General features: G+C 43.4%; 1 protein-coding gene across 2 annotated transcripts in view; it reads right to left on the bottom strand.

Moving 5' to 3' along the window:
* aven (apoptosis, caspase activation inhibitor) overlaps positions 1 to 27,868 on the bottom strand; it is a 60,450-nt gene that overhangs the window by 9,349 nt on the left and 23,233 nt on the right. The window lies entirely within an intron of this gene.

Below are 27,868 nucleotides of genomic sequence, written 5' to 3'. Positions count from 1 at the left end.
CTGTGGTCCTGGTCAAAAGTAGTGCACTATTAGCCCAAAGGGAATAGGGTGCCATTTGGGATGCACCACTCACTCTGATCTGCTCTGTGGGAGGGACTAACAGAACTCTGCTGTGAAGCCATGAGCATTAAAAGGTGTAGAGGTGTAAATATCCCTGGCTGTCCCTGGCCTGTCACACTCAGAGGGGAGGCCTGGCCTCATGTCCTGTTATACACACACACACACACAAACACACACTAGGGGTGTGACGGTTAAATTAATTGGGGATCGTTACGTTTTAGAAAAAAATCCTGGACAGATTTACAAAATGTTTATTTCTGTGCAGTTATCACAAAAACTACCACTAATAGGTCCGATTATCATCATCAAGGTAAAACATGTCAAATGTAACAAATACCTGACGCAATAATGCTGTAAATAGGAGATAAGCATCTTTCACATGATTTGCTACGGATATGAAAACACTCCGCACATAAACATCGTTAACAGTTAGGAAAATGGCAGGGAGTGAGAAGACCTGTATGGCAGTACTTTGAGAAGGTGATAAAATGTAAACTTTGCGACGTGGAATTGAGCTACAGTGGCAGTACAGGTGCTGAAAGGGAGGCAGCGTGAGACCCAACCCGTTGCTGGCAGCATAGAATGAGGGACGGAGTGAGAAAATCACAGCACTGATTACAGAAATTATTGCGGTTGATATGCAGGCATTGTCAGTGGTTTAGTATGTAGGCTTCAATACCCTAATGGTATATCTAGAGCCAGACTACAAGATGCCATGTTGAAAAACCATGACTGCTCTGCAAGTACAAAGCGCTAACTCTCAAACATATGTGGCGTTAACAACAGACTGTCTATGAACACACTGTTCTACATCACTGCAAGGATCCATCACATTGATGAGAGTGAAGTCCCATGTACTGAGAACATGGAGGAGCGGCACACAACAGAGAACCTGAAACCGCAGTAATAACATCGTTACTGAGTGGGTGGGGGCAGCATTAATACCATCGTTGATGAGTGGGTGGGGGGACAGCATTAATACCATCGTTACTGAGTGGGTGGTGGACAGCATTAATACCATCGTTGATGAGTGGGTGGGGGGACAGCATTAATACCATCGTTGATGAGTGGGTGGGGGACAGCATTAATACCGTCGTTGATGAGTGGGTGGGGGGACAGCATTAATACCATCGTTACTGAGTGGGTGGGTGGACAGCATTAATACCATCGTTACTGAGTGGGTGGTGGACAGCATTAATACCATCGTTACTGAGTGGGTGGGTGGACAGCATTAATACCATCGTTACTGAGTGGGTGGTGGACAGCATTAATACCATCGTTACTGAGTGGGTGGGGGGGCAGCATTAATACCATCGTTACTGAGTGGGTGGGGGACAGCATTAATACCATCTTTGCTGAGTGGGTGGTGGACAGCATTAATACCATCGTTGCTGAGGGGGTGGGGGGACAGCATTAATACCATCGTTACTGAGTGGGTGGGGGGGCAGCATTAATACCATCGTTACTGAGTGGGTGGTGGACAGCATTAATACCATCGTTGATGAGTGGGTGGTGGACAGCATTAATACCATCGTTGATGAGTGGGTGGGGGGGCAGCATTAATACCGTCATTGCTGAGTGGGTGGTGGACAGCATTAATACCATCGTTACTGAGTGGGTGGGGGGGCAGCATTAATACCATCGTTGATGAGTGGGTGGTGGACAGCATTAATACCGTCATTGCTGAGTGGGTGGTGGACAGCATTAATACCATCGTTACTGAGTGGGTGGGGGGGCAGCATTAATACCATCGTTGCTGAGTGGGTGGGGGGGCAGCATTAATACCATCGTTACTGAGTGGGTGGGGGACAGCATTAGTACCATCGTTACTGAGTGGGTGGGGGACAGCATTAATACCATCGTTACTGAGTGGGTGGGGGGGCAGCATTAATACCATCGTTACTGAGTGGGTGGGGGACAGCATTAATACCATCGTTACTGAGTGGGTGGGGGACAGCATTAATACCATCGTTACTGAGTGGTTGGTGGACAGCATTAATACCATCGTTACTGAGTGGGTGGGGGACAGCATTAATACCATCGTTACTGAGTGGGTGGGTGGACAGCATTAATACCATCGTTGATGAGTGGGTGGGGGACAGCATTAATACCATCGTTGATGAGTGGGTGGTGGACAGCATTAATACCATCGTTACTGAGTGGGTGGTGGACAGCATTAATACCATCGTTGATGAGTGGGTGTGGGGCAGCAGTTAGGCGAGTGCCATCTAGCTGCTTGGTAACCATGACTACGGTACATTGAACTACACTGCCCTCTAGTGGTCATAAGCAGGACCATATCTAAATTGTGAATTCAGGTCATGTTAGTATTGTAAAAAAAAACAAAAAAACATTTCAACGATAAATAACAGGCAGATTAAACATTAATAAAAATAAAATACACTCAATTTACAGCACTCCGCTGTACAAGGACATGCCAGCAGAGCCTGATGTGACCCAGACAAACCCAGCATCCGTGTTCACCAGGCCGCACCCTCTGTGTAAGCAAAGCATGTCGTGTTGTGGAGAGGGACACACACACGACAGTTACAGTACAGAAGCTGGTTTCCCTGGTAAACAGCCAACCGTCAGAGAGGCAGGCCCAGTGTCAATACTATAATAACGCACCCTTCCTTCCTTGGAGTAAAATTAGCCTACGGATCATAGATTTTTAGAACCGTTAGTTATGACAGGAGTGGCTTTAAGAACGGCTGCATTCTCTCTCTTTCACTATTTGATATAACTAGGCAAGTCAGTTAAGGACAAATTCTTATTTACAATGACGGCCTACCCCGGCTAAACCCATACGATGCTGAGCCAAATTGTGCACCGACTCCCAATCACGGCCGGGTTGTGATACTGCCTGGAATCGAACCAGGGTCTGTAGAGACGCCTCTAGCACTGAGATGCAGTGCCTTAGATCGCTGCGCCACTCGCGAGCCCACAAGCAGAAATCAACACCACTAAAGTCCTTGTCTTCTCTTAATCCAACAAGTGGTTAGGCGACCCATTGAGGGCAATTAACACACTGGGACTCTGTAGCGGGATTTAGCCATCGATAAATCACTGTGAAGCTAATTGCAATTCAACTCTGGAGTCAAGAAAGCAAAATCGGTAGGAGGACCGATATTTAGACCATTTTCCCCACCACTGCCAGGAACAAGTGAGACGTCTGTGAGAATCAGTTCGAATCCAGCCACCATAGAGTTCATAATCACATATGAGCCTATGTAACAAGATTAAGCACAAAACTGTTCATCATTTGGTCATTAAAAAGGTTCATGAATATATTGTGAAATTTTGTCCCTTACTAAATACAGAGAAATAGCGGGATTAGGCTACACTAGCCGTGTCAATCGGATGCAGTGAGGAAAACTGTTTAAGAGTCCAGAGTGTGATTTATTACGGAGGGTTATTCCAGATCATTTAATGTTAGCCCATCTGTTTTCAGAGCTCGCTTTCTGAAATGTTCGTTTCACACCTGCAAGACTGAGATTTTCCTATCAAACAGATAAAGTCTAGGGCATACATATAGACCATGGAAACTGATGAAGTGTTCAGTCTTCAATGGAGAGCCTTTATCAGTGTTTGATCAAATTAACCCCTTGGCTTGTCTAAACAGTACAGTGGACAAGTCAGATACCACATCATCATCATCTATTCTCCCACAGGTTAAACAAATAACTCCACCCTTTAATGACTGTTCCCTTAGCTGTTCTCGTCTCACACTGGGGTGACAATGTGGTATGAGGTTGGGACACTGCCTGGCAGAGATGGGTTCCCTTAGAAACGCATGGGAGGGAGGAGAGACGGAGGATACCACACAGGTCCACAAGGTTGTGACACTGCCATAGTGACACAGGCTCTTTAAAAACACAAGGGTTGCCCTGGAAACACATAGATCACAAGGGTTGCCCTGGAAACACATAGATCACAAGGGTTGCCCTGGAAACACATAGATCACAAGGGTTGCCCTGGAAACACATAGATCACAAGGGTTTCCCTGGAAACACATAGATCACAAGGGCTGCTCTGGAAACACGCATAGATCACAAGGGTTGCCCTGGAAACACAGATCACAAAGGTTGCCCTGGAAACACATAGATCACAAGGATTTCCCTGGAAACACATAGATCACAAGGGCTGCTCTGGAAACACGCATAGATCACAAGGGTTGCCCTGAAAACACAGATCACAAGGCAGTCATTGGAAATAAGAATTTTTTCTTAACTGACTTGCATAGTTAAATGTTAGAAAAAAAGATAAAAAATAAGAACGCTGCAAATACTGCATCCAAAATATATATATTTTTTACTGCAGTAATTTTGCAGTACACTGCAGTTATTCTGCAATTACTGTGTCCAAAAAAGCACCGACAACTGCACTTATACTGCAGATTCAAAACTGAAATCTTTTTTTGTAAGGGGCACCCTGTATGGCAAACGCTTGATCAGTTAGCCTAGAATAGCCCGCACCCTGTGTGGCTAACACTAGCTCAGTTAGCCTGGGCTAACGCTCACCCTGTGTGGCCTACACTAGCTCAGTTATCCTATAGGTCTTCAGTGTGACAGGTTAGTATAGTGGTGAACCTATAGGTCTTCAGTGTGACAGGTTAGTACAGTGGTGAACCTACAGGTCTTCAGTGTGTGACAGGTTAGTACAGTGGTGAACCTATAGGTCTTCAGTGTGTGACAGGTTAGTACAGTGGTGAACCTATAGGTCTTCAGTGTGTGACAGGTTAGTACAGTGGTGAACCTATTGGACCTTCAGTGTGTGACAGGTTAGTACAGTGGTGAACCTATAGGTCTTCAGTGTGTGACAGGTTAGTACAGTGGTGAACCTATAGGTCTTCAGTGTGTGGCAGGTTAGTACAGTGGTGAACCTACAGGTCTTCAGTGTGTGACAGGTTAGTACAGTGGTGAACCTATAGGTCTTCAGTGTGTGGCAGGTTAGTACAGTGGTGAACCTATAGGTCTTCAGTGTGTGACAGGTTAATACAGTGGTTGAACCTATAGGTCTTCAGTGTGTGGCAGGTTAGTACAGTGGTGAACCTATAGGTCTTCAGTGTGTGACAGGTTAGTACAGTGGTGAACCTATAGGTCTTCAGTGTGTGACAGGTTAGTACAGTGGTGAACCTATAGGCCTTCAGTGTGTGGCAGGTTAGTACAGTGGTGAACCTATAGACCTTCAGTGTGACAGGTTAGTACAGTGGTGAACCTATAGGTCTTCAGTGTGACAGGTTAGTACAGTGGTGAACCTATTGGACCTTCAGTGTGTGACAGGTTAGTACAGTGGTGAACCTATTGGACCCAGGTCTTCAGTGTGACAGGTTAGTACAGTGGTGAACCTATAGGCCTTCAGTGTGTGACAGGTTAGTACAGTGGTGAACCTATAGGTCTTCAGTGTGTGACAGGTTAGTACAGTGGTGAACCTATAGACCTTCAGTGTGTGACAGGTTAGTACAGTGGTGAACCTATAGACCTTCAGTGTGTGACAGGTTAGTACAGTGGTGAACCTATAGGTCTTCAGTGTGACAGGTTAGTACAGTGGTGAACCTATAGGTCTTCAGTGTGTGACAGGTTAGTACAGTGGTGAACCTATTGGACCTTCAGTGTGTGACAGGTTAGTACAGTGGTGAACCTATTGGACCCAGGTCTTCAGTGTGACAGGTTAGTACAGTGGTGAACCTATAGGCCTTCAGTGTGTGACAGTGGTGAACCTATAGGTCTTCAGTGTGTGACAGGTTAGTACAGTGGTGAACCTATAGGTCTTCAGTGTGTGACAGGTTAGTACAGTGGTGAACCTATAGGCCTTCAGTGTGTGACAGTGGTGAACCTATAGGTCTTCAGTGTGTGACAGGTTAGTACAGTGGTGAACCTATAGGTCTTCAGTGTGTGACAGGTTAGTACAGTGGTGAACCTATAGGTCTTCAGTGTGTGGCAGGTTAGTACAGTGGTGAACCTATAGGTCTTCAGTGTGACAGGTTAGTACAGTGGTGAACCTATAGACCTTCAGTGTGTGACAGGTTAGTACAGTGGTGAACCTATAGACCTTCTGTGTGTGACAGGTTAGTACAGTGGTGAACCTATAGGCCTTCAGTGTGACAGGTTAGTACAGTGGTGAACCTATAGGTCTTCAGTGTGACAGGTTAGTGATGCTGAAAGGATAGAAATGGTAATAACAGTGCACTTTTTCCCCCCAGTAGGCATTGCGTATACTTCACTTGTTAATCCCCATTGATGCGTATCAAAGCAGTGTAGTTGAGGTATACGACTTATCAATTATGTAGTGCAATAGAGAAATCATGTACAAAGTAGTCAAACGCAAAGCAAGTGAAATATATTCACACACCACACCACAGGAGGCTGGTGGCACCTTAATTGGAGAGGACGGGCTCGTGGTAATGGCTGGAGCGGAATAAGTGGAATGGTATCAATGGTTTCCAAGGTTTCTCTGTGTTTGATGCCATTCCATTTGCGCCGTTCCAGCCATTATTAAAAGCCGTCCTCCCTTCAGCAGCCTCCTCTGTGCCGCACACACTGCCTAGTTTCAGCGGAATCTGCAGGCAAAAAGAGCTCTCAACTGGTTTTCGCATTTGAGCTGCTCACAGAAGAATGTCATCGGTAGCTGGTAGGCTAGGTAGGAAAGACATTTCAACTTATATCTACTAGTAAATGCTAAGGCAACAATGGGTATGCAGACCAGGTATTGAAATAGTTTTGGTCCTTGTGATGCTCAATTTTGTCATCATGTGCTGTTTGCATCAGGGGCGTAGGCATGACTGGGCCGACTCACTGGGCCGACTCACTGGGCCGACTCACTGGGGAGACTCACTGGGGAGACAGGCCCTGCCAGGCCCTGCCCTGCCAGGCCCACCCAATAAGATTGAGAGAACAGAAATAAAACGACAACAACAACAACCCTTTCCTGCAGTCAATGACCAAAACCTCCCTCTTTGGCCTTATGGGTGGAATGGTCTTGATTCAGTCTCACTTTAGGTCGTCTCAAACACAACACTGTGCGAAAGCTTCTATGGTACTGCTTAGGTACAGCCAAGTCCTGAAAATGTCATATCTTTAGACGAGACGAAAAGCCTACCAAAAAGCTATACAAACTATGGACCCATCGGCATGTAAAACTGATAAATAGTTCATTACTTCACTTCAAATGAGGCCAGAACTCTCACCGGGTGAGTAACTACCACACAGTGAAGAAGATATTTGTGATTGAAGCCGATTTCAAAAGGACTTGAGGCCAGCCAGTTATCCAGCCACCCCAGGAGTTAGGACTAATCATCTCAGGAAATGAAAAGATCAACTTCCTGTCTATCTACGATTCATTCATGGAGAGACACATTGGGTTCTGTCAGTCGGGTTGAGTGAACTGTGGAGACATTACACAAAATCTTAGGCTGTGTTTACACAGGCAGTCCAATTATTGGCAAAAGATCTGATCTGATTGGTCAAAGGACCAATTAGCGGCAAAAGATCAGAATTAGGCTACCTGTGTAAATTCAGCCTTAGACACATTGGGCCAGGTTCACTCAGTACCAATGCAACATTTGCACTGGAAATATAGCATACAAGTGGTTGGCATACTGCACAGGTGTGGTCTCTGACATTTAAGAAAAGCCCACAAGAGTGAACCATGTTCAATATTAAGTGGGACTGTATGTCCCATTGACTGAACTAAATAGGATCCTGCTTACCGAAATGAATTAATCATACCGATATTCCTGCTTACTCAAATTAATGAATCATACTGATATTCTGTTGACAGAGGCAGTGCATGTACCCGCTAGAGTCTAAAACACTGTCCACTCTCTGCCTTCAGATCATTTTTCAATTACACCCCTGATAAATATTCCTTTTAAATTGACCGTTTCTGATCCTTGAAGCGAAAAAAACACTTCAGCACCGATCGTCAGGAAAGGAGACATTAATGTTGGCTGGTGAAGCACAAGCCTTAGTGAGAGGCAGATAGAGATATAGCATAGCTGGGTTCTATGCTCTCTACCATTACATTTACATTTTACATTTTAGTCATTTAGCAGACGCTCTTATCCAGAGCGACTTACAGTAGTGAATGCATACATTTCATACATTTTTTCCCCCCTGAACTGGTCCCCCGTGGGAATCGAACCCACAACCCTGGCGTTGCAAACACCATGCTCTACCATTTCCGTAGTAGATCTCTGAAGAGCAGAACGAGCTAAGATAGTGTTTGTCTGCTCCCTGTTTCTCCCTCTGCAGTTTGAGGTCAAGTTTAAAAACTAAATGGGCCTGAGTGTTTACGTCATAATGAGTCATACACAAGACGCCTAGTATTTACCTCACAGTGAACACGATATAGAATCACACACACACGATGCACAGATGACACATTGTGGCCCCAACTCCACTGGGGTGGCCCCTGGTGTCAGGCCCCATGTGGTAATGTAGGTCAAGGTAACTGTTTGCGCGTAGACACGGATGGCGAGAGAGAGGGGGTGATAACTGTGTTCGCTTGGGAGAGCCAAGTGAGAGAAAACTAGGTCGACAATCCTCTGGGTCACAGAGTAGGACGTACTGTATCAAGCATGACCGACTGACTGGCTGACAGAATAGCTCTCTGCGAATGTGGCTATTTCTTACATAAGATATTTTTTAAGGCTAGCTTGGGCGATTTCATGACCCATTTTGTTATGTGTAAGGAGAGCAGTGTTTACAAAACAAATGGCAATTGCCACGAAAGCCTATTCTAACGAGTGGCAATTCCCATGAAGGTAACTAACGAATGGCATTTCTAAACAATGGCAATTCCAACCAATGGCATTGGCAAAGAATGGAGACAACGAATGGCAATCACAACGCAATCAAGACAAAGGAGAACAGCATCAGAGCAGATAAACAGATCCCTGTCTCTGTGGTTTTCACTAGAGGGGGTCTGTTCTTCATAGGGGCTGTCCGTCTTGTCCTCGGCAGCTGTCACTACACAGAGCCCCCTGTAGTCACGACTCACTTCTTCACTGTGAGACAGCTAATCACTGGCATTCATGTTGTTGTTTGAGGTGACGTTCCATTTCCGTAGTAGAACTCTGAGGAGCAGAACGAGCTAAGATACTGTTTGTCTGCTCCCTGTTTCTCCCTCTGCAGTTTGAGGTCAAGTTTTATTTCCATAGTCAACATGACTCTGGGGCAGAACGAGGTTCCATCTTGTTTCTCCCTCTGCAGTTTGAGATCAAGTTTTATTTCCATAGTCAACATGACTCTGGGGCAGAACGAGGTTCCATTTTGTTTCTCCCTCTGCAGTGTCGTGACTTTACATTCAGTAATCTGATGACTGTTATTTATTTAATCCACGAAATATGTTTAATTGTTACCCGATTAAATTAATGATGTAACAATTAACTCATTAGGATTTGGGGCCCCGCGGATGAAGGTGTTTAAAGAGTCACCATCTCCTGAATTAAACTCCATAAGACAAATCTATTACATCGATAAACAGTAATCTTATGAATCATTTCCTCATCATGTCATCATTCTGAACAGTCGTAACATCATGCGTCTGCAAAACCCCCAGCCTTACTCATTATTCAGTACTACACAAATTGGTTTAATTATTTATTTAGTAGCTAACTAAATAACACAGAATAAACATACACTCTTTACATGAGACAAAGGTCCCTAGTGGACTGACAAAATTCCGGCTTGTTACAACACACAGAGAGAGCGAGAGAGGGGCACACTTATCGTCGAGACATTACAGAATTATTCTTACAGTAACGTTAATCATATAGTTTGCACACGACCCGCCGCCCATTTGGAATAAGAAATCATGAATGTATTTACGTGTGAGTTTTATCTCTGTCGGAACAGCCCTCCTTCGGAAGGTTGTTGACCTTCCAGTTGCATGGCTCCGATTGTCCAAAACGGGTCTCCCCTTTCCCGTCTTCTAATGTTGTTCGCTCTGGAAGATAACCAGCCATGTCGACAGTTCCCATTGGTGATGAGCGTAGTAGGATAGTATCACTTAGATTCTTTTTTCTCAATATCTGACTTAAGACAGCTAATCAGCTGTACCAGTGATTGTCTGAGGTGAGCTTCTCGCCTCTTCCCCCTCGGGTAGATAGTCAAAGTTCCAAACCACTGTACACACGCAGCTGCAGACTGGCGGTGTCCTGGTCTGGTAGGTGAGTAGATTTCTTCACCTCGTGTTGAGGTTGGTATCAACCATTTCAAATGCACAGCTCTCCACCTCACGTTTCCTGGTCTAAATGTTAATTTCGTCGGCAATGCTTTTTGTGCACGCTTGTCAAAAGGGACGGCTCCGTCTGTCTGACACCGCTCTCCGAACTCACTCGGGGCATGGGTACTTACTTATGCACAGTTTATAGGAGATTGATTCTCTTAACCCTCCTAAAATCACATTCATATTTTAACAAAAATACTTTCATCATTTTCCATATTGTATTCACAGCATGTTGGATGAAAACTCGACAGATTAAGGGGGTTTCCTTTCGAAGTTATAGTATTTGGTCCATACAGTTTTTAATAACATCACAAAATAAAAAAACAATAGTACATTCATTTTCCATAGTTCCCCACTGACCATTCCCCACATTCTTTATGTTAGAATTATTGTTCCATTATCCACGTTTTGGGCAGGTAAAAGTCTCTCTAGACAAAGGCATTCTTTCGGTTGATAATAAAGGGTAGAGAAAGAGTTCTCTCCTGCTTAAATTTATGACCGGCTGTGGAGGTATCAAAACCCCCCACAGTTCCCTCCCCCCCTTTGCGGGTGGGAGAAGGTCTGGTTATTGTCAGAAATTGCCAAGCTGATCTGACCCATTGTGATCCTCACAGGACAGTCATGACAACAGTTTGATGTCAAGCCTTGTATTTTCTATACTACAACAACTGTTAGGGGGAAGAGAGAAGTGGGAGAGATGTCTATTCCATGATGTTTCTACCGCTTCAGTTTAAAAAGTGGAACTGACACCATTTTAACTAATTTTGCAAAAATGTGAATCATAATATTGGTTAAGTTCCCTACACAGAACGAGGGGCAGAACAAGCTTCAAGATGTCTATTCCCAAAGTGGTGAAAAATATCCATAAATATCCATAAACCCAAAGCGACAATAATTAGGCCGATACAGTGACATCCACAAAGAAGCACAGTCCACACAGAAGCACAGCTTCTAATGATCCTTTATTATCAATTGGGGAGGGAATTATAAGGGTTAGGCCTAGGCTATACAGTATCAACTGGATGCAGACAGGACACATGTTTAATTAGGAAGGTGAAGTGTGATTTGTTCCAGTCTGTTATTCCTGGTCATCAGTGTTAGTGTCTGTTTACAAGTTGGGCCCTCTCAGAGGTTCTCCAAGTGTGTCTGACTCACTGTCTCATGTTTGTTTTAAATTGCCAATTTGGATAGCCACCACTAACGAGCAGAAGCAATGCTTTGATTCGTGAGTTGTTGTGATTCGTGAGTTTTGTGTGTGTGTGTGTGTGTGTGTGTGTGTGTGTGTGTGTGTGTGTGTGTGTGTGTGTGTGTGTGTGTGTGTGTGTGTGTGTGTGTGTATATATAGTACAGTGCCAATCCCCAGGGGCTGTATAGCCGTTAGAAGCTCCATGAGGCAGGCCATCTAAAAGGACCCAGAACCCAATAGGCCATCATGATAAACTAAAGTTAACTACAACCAGGAGACACAGAGCTAGATACAGTGTGGGTGGATGGGATGGGAGCCTCGCCTGCATGAATTATCTTTGATTGAAGCACATAACCATAGCGCTTGTTTAATGTCTAATGTTTAATGTCTAATGTTTAATCTCTAATGTTTAATGTCTAATGTTTAATGTCTAATGTTTAATGTTTAATGTCTAATGTCTAATGTTTAATGTCTAATGTTTAATCTCTAATGTTTAATGTCTAATGTTTAATGTCTAATGTCTAATGTCTAATGTTTAATGTCTAATGTTTAATGTCTAATGTTTAATGTCTAATGTTTAATGTTTAATGTCTAATGTTTAATGTCTAATGTTTAATGTCTAATGTTTAATGTTAGGAATAACACTCAACTCGTGGTGCTGCGTCTGTTTTTCAGGTCGATTTTTATACGTTTATTTTATATACATTTTTTTTTGTCATGTATTAGAAAAGAATAGTGGAATGTTAGAAACTAAAATGGCCACAATTTCAGAAGCTTTAAAATAATTTTGTGCCTAATGAAAAGATACACTTCCTCAGTTAAGCAGCACACAATGCTGTAATTGGATCGTGCATTTTCATTTATTTGTGAAGTTAGTTGAATATCTGAAGATGCCTGCAGGGGATTTTCTAAATAAAGTGTTATTCCACCCAAACCCATAGCAACCAAGCGTCCATTTAGTCCTGACTGACGTGGGTGACGATGGATGATAGTGGACCCAGCTGTAGAAAGTGACAGAAAGACAAGACTAGACCACAGGCAGTGTGTGTATGTGTGTGTGTGTGTGTGTGTGTGTGTGTGTGTGAGACAGTATTGAGACGTGAGAGAACCTCCTTCCAGGTGCATGGTTACTGACTATCCATCAGTATGAGTTAGTCTCTTACTTGAAGTTCAAGGACATGAAGATAAAGACACCCAGAGAGTCAGTGGGTTCTTCTCCCTTCTCCCCGGCAGCCATCTTGTCAAAAACAGTATCTGGTGTGACAGGAGCTTCTCTCCCCCCTGCCTGTTTCAGACACTGACCAGCCTGGAGAATGTTGATGCTGAATACAGCTCATATTCTTGTGAAAAACATGACACGGTACATTTCTGTTGCACTGTTGAGGGCAGGGCATCTGCTTTCAGTTCTGTCTTTCTCTTCTCTCCGCCATGGGAACGAACACAGAGACTCGGTGGTCTGTTGGGTTTTATTGACATCTACCGTAATTTCCGGACTATTAAGCGCACCTGAATATAAGCCGCACCCACTGAATTAAATTGTTTTATTTTATTTTGAACATAAAATAAGCCGCACGTCTATTAGCCGCAGGTGCCTACCGGTACATTGAAACAAATGAACTTTACACAGGCTTTAACGAAACACAGCTTGTAACAAAAATAAATAGGCTTTAACGAAGCACGGCTTGTAACAAAAATAAATAGGCTTTAAAGAAACACGGCTTGTAACAAAAAATAAAACATTTGCAGTAAGCTTTAGTTGTCTTGAGTCAATTCCTCACGCTGCTGTTTCCAACGTCTTATCATCGACTCATTAAGACCAAGCTCCTGTGCAGCAGCTCCATTTCCTTTTCCAACAGCCAGATCAATCACCTTCAACTTGAAAGCTGCATCATATGCATTTCTCCGTGTCTTTGCCATGATGAGGGTGACAAAATGACTACCGTAATCAGAATGATGGGAAGTTTGAGAGCGCTCGATTTAATCTAAACAGTAAACAAAAAAGTTGTTTGACCTTAACCCGTTCGGCAATTTCATTGGTCTAATGAAAGCTTCATGCCGCCAAAAAACTGAGCACGTCACAGAATGTGTTTAAAAAAAAAAAAAAAAAAAAAAAAAAATTGAAAGCGGGAAAAATCCATATATTAGCCGCGTTATTGTTTAAGCCGCGAGGTTCAAAGCTGGGAAAAAAGTTGCGGCTTATAGTCCGGAATATACGGTATGTCATCTCCACGTTCTCAGTCTCTGCCTGCTATCTCCCTTCACTGTTGTGCTGGGTAAATTGGAGAGCCATCCAGTCATGAAGTCCTACAGTCGTTCTGGTGTCACTGAGGCCGTGTGTGTGTGTGTGAGAGTGTGTGTGTGGAGAGTGTGTGTGTGTGTGTGGATGGAGGTTTGTAATGCAGAAGTATAAGCCCTATAAAATCTGTTTTATTTTTGACCTGATTCCGTTTGTTTTGTTCCCCCAAATTCTGTTTCCTCTGTTTAGTTTTTCCAGTTAATCCCCTTTTTTTTCTTTAGGTTTTTGGCCTCTCACAATCACACTTTAAAAAGAAAAACAACTAAATTGGATGTTATGTCCACAACAATGTTTAAACCACATCAGGAAACCAATTGCGGTCTAGGCAAAATTGAAGAAATTATGATTTTGGGGTATTTTACCAAGAGACAATGTCCACGCCCGTATGAAAATCTAACTATAATAAGAAAATAATTCAAAAATGTGTCTGTTTAAAGTAGAGATATCTGGGCTGCGTCTCAATTCACTGCATTCGCCGGTGTCGGCCTTACAGTGGCAGAGCTACAGTGATGTTTGTCAGACCAGGAGACATCTGCGGTGCAAGGTGGCAGAGCTACAGTGGTGTTTGTCAGACCAGGAGACATCTGCGGTGCAAGGTGGCAGAGCTACAGTGGTGTTTGTCAGACCAGGAGACATCTGCGGTGCAAGGTGGCAGAGCTACAGTGGTGTTTGTCAGACCAGGAGACATCTGCGGTGCAAGGTGGCAGAGCTACAGTGGTGTTTGTCAGACCAGGAGACATCTGCGGTGGAAGGTGGCAGAGCTACAGTGGTGTTTGTCAGACCAGGAGACATCTGCGGTGGAAGTCTGGAGATGTACCAGTTTAAAAAACAAATGGAAGTACAGTACCAGCCAAACGTTTGGACACACCTACTCAATTAAGGGTTTTTCTTAGTTTTTACTATTTTCTACATTGTAGAATAATAGTGAAGACATTTTTACATTTTAGTCATTTTTAGCAGACGCTCTTATCCAGAGCGACTTACAGTAGTGAATACATATATTTCATGCATTTTGTAAAATATTTTTTTGTTGTACTGGCCCCCCGTGGGAAACAAACCCACAACCCTGGCGTTGCAAACACGCCATGCTGGCATTGCAAACACCATGCTCTACCAACTGAGCCACAGGGAAGACATCAAACCTGAAGCAAAAAAAGTGTTATTTTATATTCTTCAAAGTAGCCACCCTTTGCCTTGACACTCCTGGCATTCTCTCAACCAGCTTCACGAGGAATGCTTTTCCAACAGTCTTGAAGGAGTTCCCACATATGCTGAGCACTTGTTGGCTGCTTTTCCTTCACACTGCAGTCCAACTCATCCCAAACCATCTCAATTGGGTTCAGGTCGGGTGATTGCGGAGGCCAGGTCATCTGATGCAGCATTCCATCACTCTCCTTCTTGGTCAAGTAGCCCTTACAAAGCCTGGAGGTGTGTTGGGTCATTGTCCTATTGAAAAATAAATGATAGTCCCACTAAGCGCAAACCAGATGGGATGGTGTATTGCTGCAGAATGCTGTGGTAGCCATGCTGGTTAAGTGTGCCTTGAATTCTAAATAAATCACTGACAGTGTCAACAGCAAAGCACCCCCACACCATCACACCTCCTCCTTCATGCTTCACGGTGAGAACCACACATGCAGAGATCATCTGTTCACCTACTCTGCGTCTCATAAAGACATGGCAGTTGGAACCAAAAATCTCAAATTTGGACTCATCAGACCAAAGCACAGATTTCCAACGGTCTAATGTCCATTGCTCGTGTTTCTTGGCCAATGCAAGTCTCTTCTTCTTATTGGTGTCCTTTAGTAGTGGTTTCTTTGCAGCAATTTGACCATGAAGGCCTGATTTGCACAGTCTCCTCTGAACAGTTGATGTTGAGATGTGTCTGTTACTTGAACTCTGTGAAGCACTTATTTGGGCTGCAATCTGAAGTGCAGTTAACTCTAATGAACGTATCCTCTGCAGCAGAGGTAACTCTAGGTCTTCCTTTCCTGTGGTGGTCCTCATGACATTTACATTTACATTTAAGTCATTTAGCAGACGCTCTCATGAGAGCCAGTTTCATCATAGTGCTTCATGGTTTTTGCGACTGCACTTGAAGAAACTTTCAAAGTTCTTGAAATGTTCCGGATTGACTGACCTTCATGTCTTAAAGTAATGATGGACTGTCATTTCTCTTTCCTTATTTGAGCTTTTCTTGCCATAATATGGACTTGGTCTTTTACCAAATAGGGCTATCTTCTCTTGTCACAACACAACTGATTGGCTCAACTGCATTAAGGAAAGACACTCCACAAATTAACTTTTAACAAGGCACACCTGTTAATTGATATGCATTCCAGGTGAATACCTCATGAAGCTGGTTGAGAGAACGCCAAGAGTGTGCAAAGCTGTCACCAAGGCAAAGGGTGACTACTTTGAAGAATCTCAAATATAAAATATATTTTGATTTGTTTAACACTTTTTTGGTTACTACATGATTCCATATGTGCTATTTCATAGTTTGATGTCTTCACTATTATTCTTCACTATTAATGTCGAAAATAGTAAAAAAATAAAAATAAAATGAGTAGGTGTGTCCAAACTTTTGACTGGTACTGTATATATGGAAGTACTTTAGTGCCCCAAAAAAGGAGTTAATTTCTGTATTCATACAACTTGTCTTATTCCAGATTTTGTTGCGTTACAGGCCGAATTCAAAATCGATGACATATATGTTTCTCATCCATCTACACACAATAGCCCATAATGAAGACACATTTTTAGAAATGTTTGCTAATTTATTGAAAATTAAATACAGAAATATGTAATTTACATAAGTATTCACACCCTGAGTCAATACATGTTAGAATCACCTTTGGCAGTGATTACAGCAGTGAGTCTTTCTGGGTAAGTCTCTAAGAGTGATTACAGCTGTGTGTCCTGGGTAAGTCTCTAAGAGTGATTACAGCTGTGAGTCTTTCTGGGTAAGTCTCTAAGAGTGATTACAGCTGTGAGTCTTTCTGGGTAAGTCTCTAAGAGTGATTACAGCAGTGAGTCTTTCTGGGTAAGTCTAAGAGCTTTCCACACCTGGATTGCACATTATTCTTAAACATTTTTTTCAAGATCTGTCAAGTTGGTTGTTGATCATTGCTAGCCAGTCATTTTCAAGTCTCGACATAGATTTTTAAGCTGATTTAAGTCAAAACTGTAACTAGGCCACAAGGAACAATGTTGTCTTGGTAAGCAACTCCAGTGTATATTTGGCCTTGTGTTTTAGGTTATTGTCCTGCTGAAAGGTGAATTTGTCTCTCAGTTTCTGTTGGAAAGCAGAATGAACAAGGTTTTCTTTTAGGATTTTTCCTGTTCTTTGCTCTATTCCGTTTATTTTTATCCTAAAAAACTCCCTAGTCCTTGCCGATGACATGCATACCCACAACATGACGCAGCAACCACCATGCTTGAAATATTAAAAACAGTGATTGTGTTGGATTCGGCCTAAACATAACACTTTATATTCAGGACATAAAGTTAATTTCTTTGCCACATTTTCTGCAGTTATACTTTAGTGCCTTATTGCAAAATACAGGATGCCTTTAAAAAAAAATAGTTGTATTATGTACAAGCTTCCTTCTTTTCACTCTGTCATTTAGGTTAGTATTGTGGAGTAACTAAGATGTTGTTGATCCATCCTCAGTTTTCTCCCAACACAGCCATTAAAGTCCGCAACTGTTTTAAAGTCACCATTGGCCTCACGGAGAAATCCATGAGCGGTTTCCTTCCTCTCTGGCAAGTGAGTTAGGAAGGACCCCTGTATCTTTGTAGTTACTGGGTGTGCTGATAAACCACCCTCAAAGGGATATTCAATGCTTAGAAGGCCACTAAAATTTTAAATATCGGTATCGGGTTTTTTTGACAAGGAAAATATCGGGTATCAGTATCGGCTAAAAATGTAATATCGATGCATCCCTAGCCCTTACAATTCCATTAGTCAGCTTAGTAGAAACCCAGCCCTGGGCCCTTACAATTCCATTAGTCAGCTTAGTAGAAACCCAGCCCTAGGCCCTTACAATTCCATTAGTCAGCTTAGTAGAAACCCAGTCCTAGGCCCTTACAAGTGCGATTCCGGGAAGAGATCGTTGTCTGGTTAAACGTTTTTTTTCTCCATATTTTCCATAGCACTCGTGATTGCAGAGTTTGAAAATTAAAAGGCCACTGGATTGTTGCAAATAATCATGATATCATTCTGCCAAGTAGGCAGGCATAGGCTACTTTGTAGTTAACATTTAATTGAGAAGGTTTTTGGGAAAGCCTTCCCATCTCCACCAGAAGAAGGTTATCATTAGCATCATTCTCTAACGGCTACACAATGTGTAGACATAGGTGCCCACCGCACACAAACGGGCATTCCTGTGTCTTTTCAGGAAGTTGCATGAATATACAAATCACTGATGTATTTTCTTCAAGTCTTAAGATTCTCTCGTGCAAATTAATAAATTTTCTAATAAGTTCAATATATTTTTGTTGATTTCCTACTAATTTCAATACAATTTTGGAATACTGTTGAATTCCGTTTTAGTGTCAGGATTCTGTGATTCCGTCCATGTTCTCCGCAACGTAGATTTGATATGGCCCTACAGAAGGCTATTAGCAAGCGTACAACAGAGAGCAGGCGCCACCTTCCAAAGCTCCCATAGGAAATACATAATACCCCTCATATCCTCCAATCAGTTGTCATGACCATCAATACAACTGTTGGGGCCTGGAACATTCATGAGAAGAACACCATGTCTGAGTCCCAAAATGGCATCCTATAGTGCACTACTTTTCACCAGAGCCCTATGGGCCCTTGTCAAAAGAAGTTAACTATAAAAGGAATAGGATGCCATTTGGAATACAACCAGGCTGTCTAGCTGTCTGTCTCCATGTACCGCCATCAGACACAGGAAGAACGGCAGAGAGACTCATGGTGAAAAGGCAATATTTCATCAGATTTGTTTGACTAAGAACACGGCTAGAACCGCTGTAGGAACATGGCTAAAAGCTCAGTTTCACCTTTGAAGACTAGAGACAGCAGCCTCGTATTAGGAGAAAGGAGGCAGGTGGTTTTCCCAATGGTAGAGGAGAGCAGATATGGAAAATGCTTTACAAATTGAATCCTCTGTTCTAAGACTTACCTAACACTAATAACAATTGCAACAGTTGTCATAAATAAACAGTCATGACACATGACAAGAGTGACTTTAAACTGTCATCACACAAACCGTTCGTCCTCTTCGCTAGGTCAGCTAAAGTTTCAAGTTCTCTTTCAAGTATTTGTTTCGTTATTTCACTTATGGGATACACCCCCAATCGTATTCGTCAGAAGCCTTTATTCCACTACGCCATAATTGGCTGGACGTCGAGACTTGTCCATCGGGAAAGGGTGTCCCTCTTACCCGATAAAAGGTCAGACACAGCGTTTCAGTCATTCAAACACCTCTTCTTGCTTTTCAGCAGAAAGCTTACCACGACACGACTGTATTTTCCGGAATTAGCTGAACTTTCCACAGACGTGAGTTTACAACTCATTCGTTGGGCGCTATTCTCTGGACTGTACGGTGATGGCAATTTTCCTTTTCCTTCACCTAAAGGAAAATCTTTAGAGGGAGGAACGGGTACAGCTGTAACACGGCTAACTCATTCACAAACAAATTAGCTGTATCCAAACAGTGACTGGACGTTAGCAAGCTAGCCACCACGCTAGCTAGCTTTTATGGTTACTTCGACAAGAAAGTTTTTTTTACAAGCTACACCAAGCTATCTTTTCGAATCGGTCTTTTCGGAAACAGTATCCGGCCATCACACCGAGTACCACCGTCCTAGATAACCCATTAATCGCTATCTGACTAGCCTATCATGCTACTCTTTTTTTCTGACAGCTAAAAACATCCCAGCTATGGCGACAAAGCATCTCCCACTCCAAACGAGGAGAAGCACAAATCTGCTCCTGTGGAAACAAGATATCGGCCAAGGACACCAACTCTGTGTGTTCTGCTTGCCTTGGGCTGCAACATGCCCAGGAAGCGTTAGCCTCTCCCGGCTACTGTCCACACCACTATCGCAACCAGGCTATAGGCCAAGGGATGCAGTCAGACATGTTGTTTCTCACAAAATCAAAAAACAAACAGGGTGCCTTCCTATAACGCCACCAGAGGGAGTTACCGCACCTTCTGTGGTGATAGGCCACACAAGCACTCTCTCAGTGCGGGCCATCCGAGCATGCGCAATGTGTTGCCTTTTGGTTCCAAAAAACGGGAGTGGCATATGCCCGATCCTAGATCTAAGAGCTTTAAAACGGACACATGAGAAAGTATACGTTCAGAATGTTGACACACATATCAGTCAACCTGAAGGACGCTTACTTTCACATCTCAATATACCCTTCTCACAGGAAATTTCTCAGATTTGCTTTTCAATGCATAATCTACGAATTTTGGCCTTTCACTGTCATCTCAGGTTTTTACAAAGTGTATCGAGGCAGCCATAGCCCCACTCAGAGAGAGGGGCATTCAGCTGATGACGTACATAGACGATTGGCTGCTGTGCGTTCAATCGAGACAAGATGTCTTAGAACACAGACAGCTACTCTTGGAACACCAGACATTTCCAGGTTTCAGAATAAACACAGTAAATAGCGTTCTGATTCCCACGCAGACAACCTCTTTCCTAGGTTTAACCCTAGATTCAGTATCAATTCAAAGCTTGCCTTGCAGTGGAATGTATAAGAAAATTCCAGAATTGCCTAGCATTGTTTCGTAAAGGGAACCTGGTCTCTTTAAAAACATGCTTGAGGCTTCTAGGTTTGATGGCATCAGCTTTAGTAGTCATCCCATTAGGAAGCTTGAACATGAGAGGGTTTCATCGCTGGGTCTCTTCTCTAGGTCTGAGCCCAATACGTCACAAACATCTCCATACATCTCCTGGAGACACGTGATGTTTCTGTCACAGGGTGTCCCAGATGGGCACTGTTTTATCCAGAAAAGTAGTCACGAAGGACGCATATCTCTCGGATTGAGATGCGACCCACGAGGGCAGAACGGTGGCCCAATCTCCGTCCTACTCACAAACTGCCTGGAACTCCTTGCAGCGTCCCTAGCATTAAAGTTGTTCCTCTCATTTCCAGAGGGTCGTCATGTTTTAGTCAGAATAGACAATACCACCATTGTGGATTACATAAACAGACAAGGGGGACTACCTCACATACACACTCTGGCACACAGACTGATTGTGTGGAGCAGTGTGCATCTCCAGTCACTGAGACCTACTCATGTACCGTGAGTACTGAATTGGGGGCAGATTTACTCTCCCGAGGGAACCCTCTATATGGGGGGTGGAAGCTCCACCCAGAGGTAGCCAATCAGGTTTAGATCCACTTCGGCATTCCAGCAGTGGATCTTTAAGCATCAATGGAGAATACTCATTGTCCACTGTTCTTTTCCCTGAAGGACCGGGATTCACCGATGGGAGTGGACATGTTGGCTCACGAGTGGCCACGGGTCCTCCTGTATGCATTCCCCTGGCCCCGATTTCCCCCACCGACCATCGTAGAGGCGCAAATATGATGAGAACTACACTGATTTGGGCTTCACTTATATTGGGAGTAGTGCCTTTCCTCAGCCACAGTGTGTTATATGTGCAAAAGTACTATCTCACATCTCGATAAAACCTTTACTCTTGCACAGACATTTAGAAACAAAACATGGCAATTTTTAAAATAAGCCACGAGTTTTTTCAGTGAGAATTAAGACGACTTTCAAGTAGTAAGACATGTATAAAAGCAACAGATACCATTAATAAGAAGGGGCTAGAAGCATCTTATATGGTGAGCTACCAAGTGGCTAGGACAGGCAAGCCCTATACTATTGTGGAGGACTTAATTCTTCCTGCTGCCGTGGATATGGCTGGGACAACGTTGGGGGAAAAGGCCCCAAAAACTATACAGACAATGCCTTCATCAAACAACACTTTCATGACGCATCAGTGACATGGCAGATGTTTTGAAACAATTACTGCTTCGCATACAAGCCAGTGAATTCTATGCGTTACAGCTGGATGAGTCAACAGACGTGGCGGGCCTGGCACAGCTCCTGGTATATGTTCGTTACATTTATGGGGGGGTCAATTAAGGAAGACATTGTCTTCTGCAAACCACTAGAAACCAGGACAGCAGGAGAGGATATTTTTAAAGTACTGGACAGCTTTGTGACATCAAATGGACTTGTGGTCACTGATGGTGAAAAAGCCATGACAGGGAGACAGAGGAGTGGTAACGTGCGTGCAAGCTGTTGCTCTCGACGCCACTTGGGAACACTGCAGCATCCACCGAAAGGCTCTTGCTGCCAAGGGAATGCCTGACAGCTTGAAAGTTGTTTTGGACACTACAGCGAAAAGCAAGGCCCCTGAACTCTCGTCTATTTTCTGCACTATGCAATGATATGGGCAGCGACCATGTAATGCTTTACAACATACAGAAGTGCGCTGGTTATCAAGGGGCAAAGTATTGACACAAGCTTAAATGTTTTTTCTCGCCTGAATGATCTGAATCTAGAATTACAGGGACTCTCCATAGATCTCCTGGAGACACCAAAGTTAAAGAATGGCACTTGATCCAGACAGATATTTGGAGATCAATATCATTACATTTGAATTTGTTTATTTTTGAATGTATGCATTTATGAATCAATTATACAAATAATACAATCAGTTTGACTAGTGTTTTTTTTTTACCAAATCTAACTAAATAAAGGTATTCATATAAATGTATGTAAATCTCTATTGATAAACTGGGTAAATCAAGATGTAGTCTAGGCCTATTCACAATACAGGTGAACACATATGCAACAGGACTGTATGCATGCATTGTGTTATTGAGCGTTTTTGGCTGATTTCATGGGGCTACAGATAAAACAAACTAAACTGGTTTCCCTTCTATTTGGGGGATTATTTTATTATACTGATCAACAACATTCGCATAGAAGAAGCAACTTCTTCTTTAATAAAAGTGTGCTCTTTCTCTTAAGACCCAGGGTTCTATGCAGACCTTTTTTTACAAGGAGCAGGTGTGCGCTTAAGTTGAGAAATGTAGACACACACAAAGACATTTTAAGACCACAATGCAAGATGTGTCAGACAATAATGCTAGAATCATTACATTTTTCTAGGCGCACTGGTGCTCCACCCGCCAAAAAAATCCAGGACGCACAGCAAAATATTTAGCTGCATATTGCAAAGATGATCTTGACTGGGAGAGACGTGAGGCAGGGGAGACTAAATGAATACATACAGTTTTATCAGCATTGAAATCAGAAATATTTAGCGTTATGGTTTGCATATTATCACCAACAAGGTACTAGGGTAGTGAATTGACGTTAGCTAGCATCTTTGTGGGCTACCAGTATCTTCTTGCATTGTAACGTGTTCTAGCCTGTATAGACATTGTTTTGTGAACAGTAATTAAAAGTTTCAAAATTTTCTACATGCCGTGATGCATTATTCAAGTGTGTTAACTTCAGTGCAGCATGAGTGGTAATGCAGTCTAGACTCCCAGTGAGTTCAGTGGTTCCTCAGGACAGACTAGAGTCAGTATGAGAGAGGAGTTAACATGATACAGTCCAGACTCCCAGTGGTTCCTCAGGACAGACTAGAGTCAGTATGAGAGAGGAGATAACATGATACAGTCCAGACTCCCAGTGGTTCCTCAGGACAGACTAGAGTCAGTATGAGAGAGGAGATAACATGATACAGTCCAGACTCCCAGTGGTTCCTCAGGACAGACTAGAGTCAGTATGAGAGAGGAGATAACATGATACAGTCCAGACTCCCAGTGGTTCCTCAGGACAGACTAGAGTCAGTATGAGAGAGGAGATAACATGATACAGTCCAGACTCCCAGTGGTTCCTCAGGACAGACTCCCAGTGAGTTCAGTGGTTCCTCAGTCCAGACTCCCAGTGAGTTCAGTGGTTCCTCAGGACAGGCTAGTGCCAGCAATCAGTGGAGAAGGCACAGTGCACTCGCGCTATAAGAGGGCATCAGCTGTGCTGATAGACACAAGGGTTGGTCGGTATCCAGATTTTCATATTGTCCTTCTCTCATCCTGGGATTTACGCTATTACCATCTAAGTACACAAGGGGGCACTAAAAATGAAACAAGTTAGGCACATTGGCCGTCTATTAGCAGAATGTTAGCAAAAGTAATAGCGAATTTCTAGAGGCTGCTAGCTAAACGACCGCGAATGAAAATGAAAGACCGGCAATCCAACTCATAAAGTTATACATATAGGTAGCAGCTATCGAATGGCATTTTTTGTTGAGTTTGGACATTTATAAGCAAATGTGAGCGAGAGACATTGTGCAAATGAACCAAGTTTTGACGCATGCTTGTCTGAAGTAAGAAGAGCACCTGCTCTGGAGCAACATGTGTACATGCTGTGTCTGTATGGAGTCGCTAAGGCAACGGGCCTGCCTGCTCTGCTCAGAGAAGAGGGGGAGGAGCAGACTGAGGGGCTAAGAACAGTGAGGAGAAGAAAAAAAATACAAGTAAATCAAGATGGCAGCAGTGGCAGCTGTACAGATAACTCATCCAAAGAGCTTCGACTTCTCAAACACGGCAGAAAGCTAACACTATTTGAAGCATCCAATACAAAAAAATAGATCTATCTAGATTACACTCACAGGTTTTATGGGGATTTTGTTATTATGCGAATTAGATTTCCTCAGGGGTGAGGACATTGACCTTAGGGGGTTAATAGTCAGTGTGGAGGAGGTGTTGCTGCCAATCCTCACAGCCTGTGGTCTGCCCTTCAGGAAGTCCAGGACCAGTTGCAGAGTGTGGTGTCCAGACCCAGGGCTCTGAGCTTGGTGTCGAGCTTGGAGGGAACAATAGTGTTGAATGCTGAACTGTAGTCAATGAACAGCATTCTCAAATAGGTGTTCCTCTTGTCTAGATGTGTAGCGGCCGTGTGATTAGCAATGACAATGGCATCTTCCATGGATCTGTTGGAGCGGTAGGCAAATTAGATTGGGTCCAGTGTGCCTGGCATGCTGGCCTTGATGTGGGCCATGACCAGCCTCTCGAAGCACTTCATGATGACCGGGGTAAGTGCGATGGGGCGAGTCATTTGGGCACGTCACCTTGTTCTTCTTGGGCACTGGGACGATGGTCTCCTTGAAGCAGGTGGGGACTGATGTCTGAGAAGACGCCCGCCAGCTGGTCAGCACACAATCTGAGGACGTGGCTAGGGATGCCGTCTGGCCTGGCGGATTTGTAAGTATTCACTCTTTTGAGCGTTTTCCTCCTGTAAGTCTCGGAGAGCAAAAGCACCTAGACGTCAAGAGCAGAGGAAGTCTTCGTGAATGGCTCAGTATTGTCTGCCTCGAAGCGAGCATAGAATGTGTTGAGCGTGTCTGGGAGGGAGGATTCAGTGGGCACCACACAGCTGGATTTGCCTAAACCAGCTAGACATACTGCTATCCAACCAGCTTACCTAATACCTAAAACAGTGAAAGGCTATATGTCATAACAGTCTGCAGTCATAAGTTATGACTATTATATGACATTGCTATGACAGTGTAATTCTAATCAAATTTATTTATATAGCCCTTCTTACATCAGCTGATATCTCTAATGGTCTCATTGCTTAATGAACAGCCTTCACTAAGCAGGACTGACCCAGGCCAGAGAGAAATATGTTGTTGCTATGACATTGTCTCATTGGTCAGATATGACTGAATCCCCCTCAAGCATAGCCTAGCACACAACAATGCAAAGATAATTTATTATTTAACTAGGCAAATCAGATGAGCAAATTCTTATTTACAATGACAGCCTACCCCTAATATGTACTACTAGTATAGTACTACAAACACTGCAAAGTGTACTAGAGACTATAAGGCTATACTAGAGAGAAGCAGGGTAAATCCATTTGAATTCAATATTTATTTTTTGGGAGGAGGACAAAATCTTCCATACATATTTGCCCATTGTATAAATGCTCAGAAAGTGAGACTTTTTTTTAGACCGGAATTTAAAAAACATTCAAAAGATGGAAGGTGCCCAAAGTTGACCTATGTTGCATACACCACACTGCAGTGGTCTGAAGGGATAGGTCCACTCTATTAATTCTATTTCTATGATTTGAAACGACACCCACCCTGTATTCAAGATCAGGTTGTGCGTCAACCGATGTCAGAAACAACACAAACATCTCAGACGGTGTCAAGTAGGATCTAAGCTACAATATGAGAATATGAAAGAAAAAGAAAAACTGGCATTTTGAGATAATCCGACATTCGGTAAAAAAATATTTTTAACGTATTTATCAAGAAATTATGAAATAGTTTGACAACCCTGTTTTTTAAGCTTTTAAATTCTAACTCAATCGTTTATCTTTTCCAGTGATGAAGACATGGATGTCTCAAGGTATGGTATGTAACATAGGTCAACTTTGAACACCTTGATCTATGGAATGTTTTGGCATCACTTTCTGACCACTTCTACCTAGAGGGTAAACATCTATGGAATGTTTAGGCATCACTTTCTGACCACTTCTACCTAGAGGGTAAACATCTATGGAATGTTTTGTTTAAAATCAAAAGGGATGATGTCAAAAAGTCATTCAGAAGTGATACCCAGCGATAAGGTAGTTGATTGGGGTACATTTAAATAAAATATGCATTGAGACCAGGATTGGGTTCAATTCCATCCAGAGTTTTAATTTTAATTTCAGTTTACTTTCTTGCGAACGTCTTGTCAATAACAGGATGATTTCTGTGTCATACGCTGCTGCTCTATTTATCTTCCAACCCACGCCTGGACACTCACGCCCCCATGGAGCTCAATATGGACACTCACGCCCCCATGCAGCTCAATATGGACACTCACACCCCCATGCAGCTCAATATGGACACTCACACGTGTACCCATGGACACACCCCCATGGAGCTCAATATGGACACTCACGCGTGTACCCGTGGACACTCACGCCCCCATGCAGCTCAATATGGACACTCACGAGTGTACCTGTGGACACTCATGGAGCTCAATATGGACACTCATAACCATGCGACTCAATATGGATGCTTATATAACCATCTTTGCTGCGGGGGTCCGGGCACATGCCCCCCTGGGAGATTTGTTTTTGGTCGAACGACTGAGGTCACTTCTGGTGACTTTTTCAAAATACATTCTACTCCAAAAAGCATGAAAATGTAATTATGTTGACACCATCTGAAATACACTAACTGACGCGAGGGCACGTGTGCTAGGAGCCACTGAGCTCACCTAAAGCTGTTCAAACACTCAATGCACCAATCACAAGTCATATCCTCCGCTGCCACTCCCACTGCCCGTTAGGAGTGTGCGTGTGTGTGTGTGTCAGAGCTATTAAATTAACTCATTATGTATTAGGAAGTGTCAGGCTGTCTGAAGATCTATTACCCAACGGCAGTGGACACACACACACCTCCTCCTCCTCCTCCTCCTCTCCATCCCTTCTTCCCATCTACATGTTCAGTGTCCTGTAACATGACGAGACATGGGGAATTTATCCTCCCGCCCAGCCTCGGCTCAATCTGTGACTGTGGTCCGGTGGCGTAGACCCAAGCTGTAGCCTCCACACCTGGGGAACCTCAGACATGGTCTATCCTTCACCCATAGTCCACATCAGATCTGCTCTGCCTTCAATAGAGAGATCCAGAGGACAGTTGACTATCTGCTCCATTTCTTTCCATAAGAATGTGAATACCAGAGATCACCGGGATCACAGAAGGCCATCCACTGAGAGACTGGGAGATTTCACTGGAATGACCTGAGAAGACATCGTCCTTAGTCCCTCTATTGTAAAACGAGATCTACAGAGAAGACATCCTTAGTCCCTCTCTATTGTAAAAGAGATCTACAGAGAAGACATCATCCTTAGTCCCTCTATTGTAAAAAGAGATCTACAGATGACATACGAGATTTCAACATCTCCTCCTTTCTCTCTGCTGTAAAGGTCACAGCTACAACTGGGGAAGTTATTCTACTGGCCACTAGGGAAGAGAACTGCTCAGCCTCCAATCAGCCTGGCTCAGAGAGG

The sequence above is a fragment of the Salmo trutta genome, chromosome 1 (assembly GCF_901001165.1).
Source record: "Salmo trutta chromosome 1, fSalTru1.1, whole genome shotgun sequence".
Lineage (NCBI taxonomy): Eukaryota > Metazoa > Chordata > Actinopteri > Salmoniformes > Salmonidae > Salmo > Salmo trutta.
Note: the sequence above shows the minus strand (reverse complement) of the source record. Positions and strands in the feature narration are given on the sequence as shown.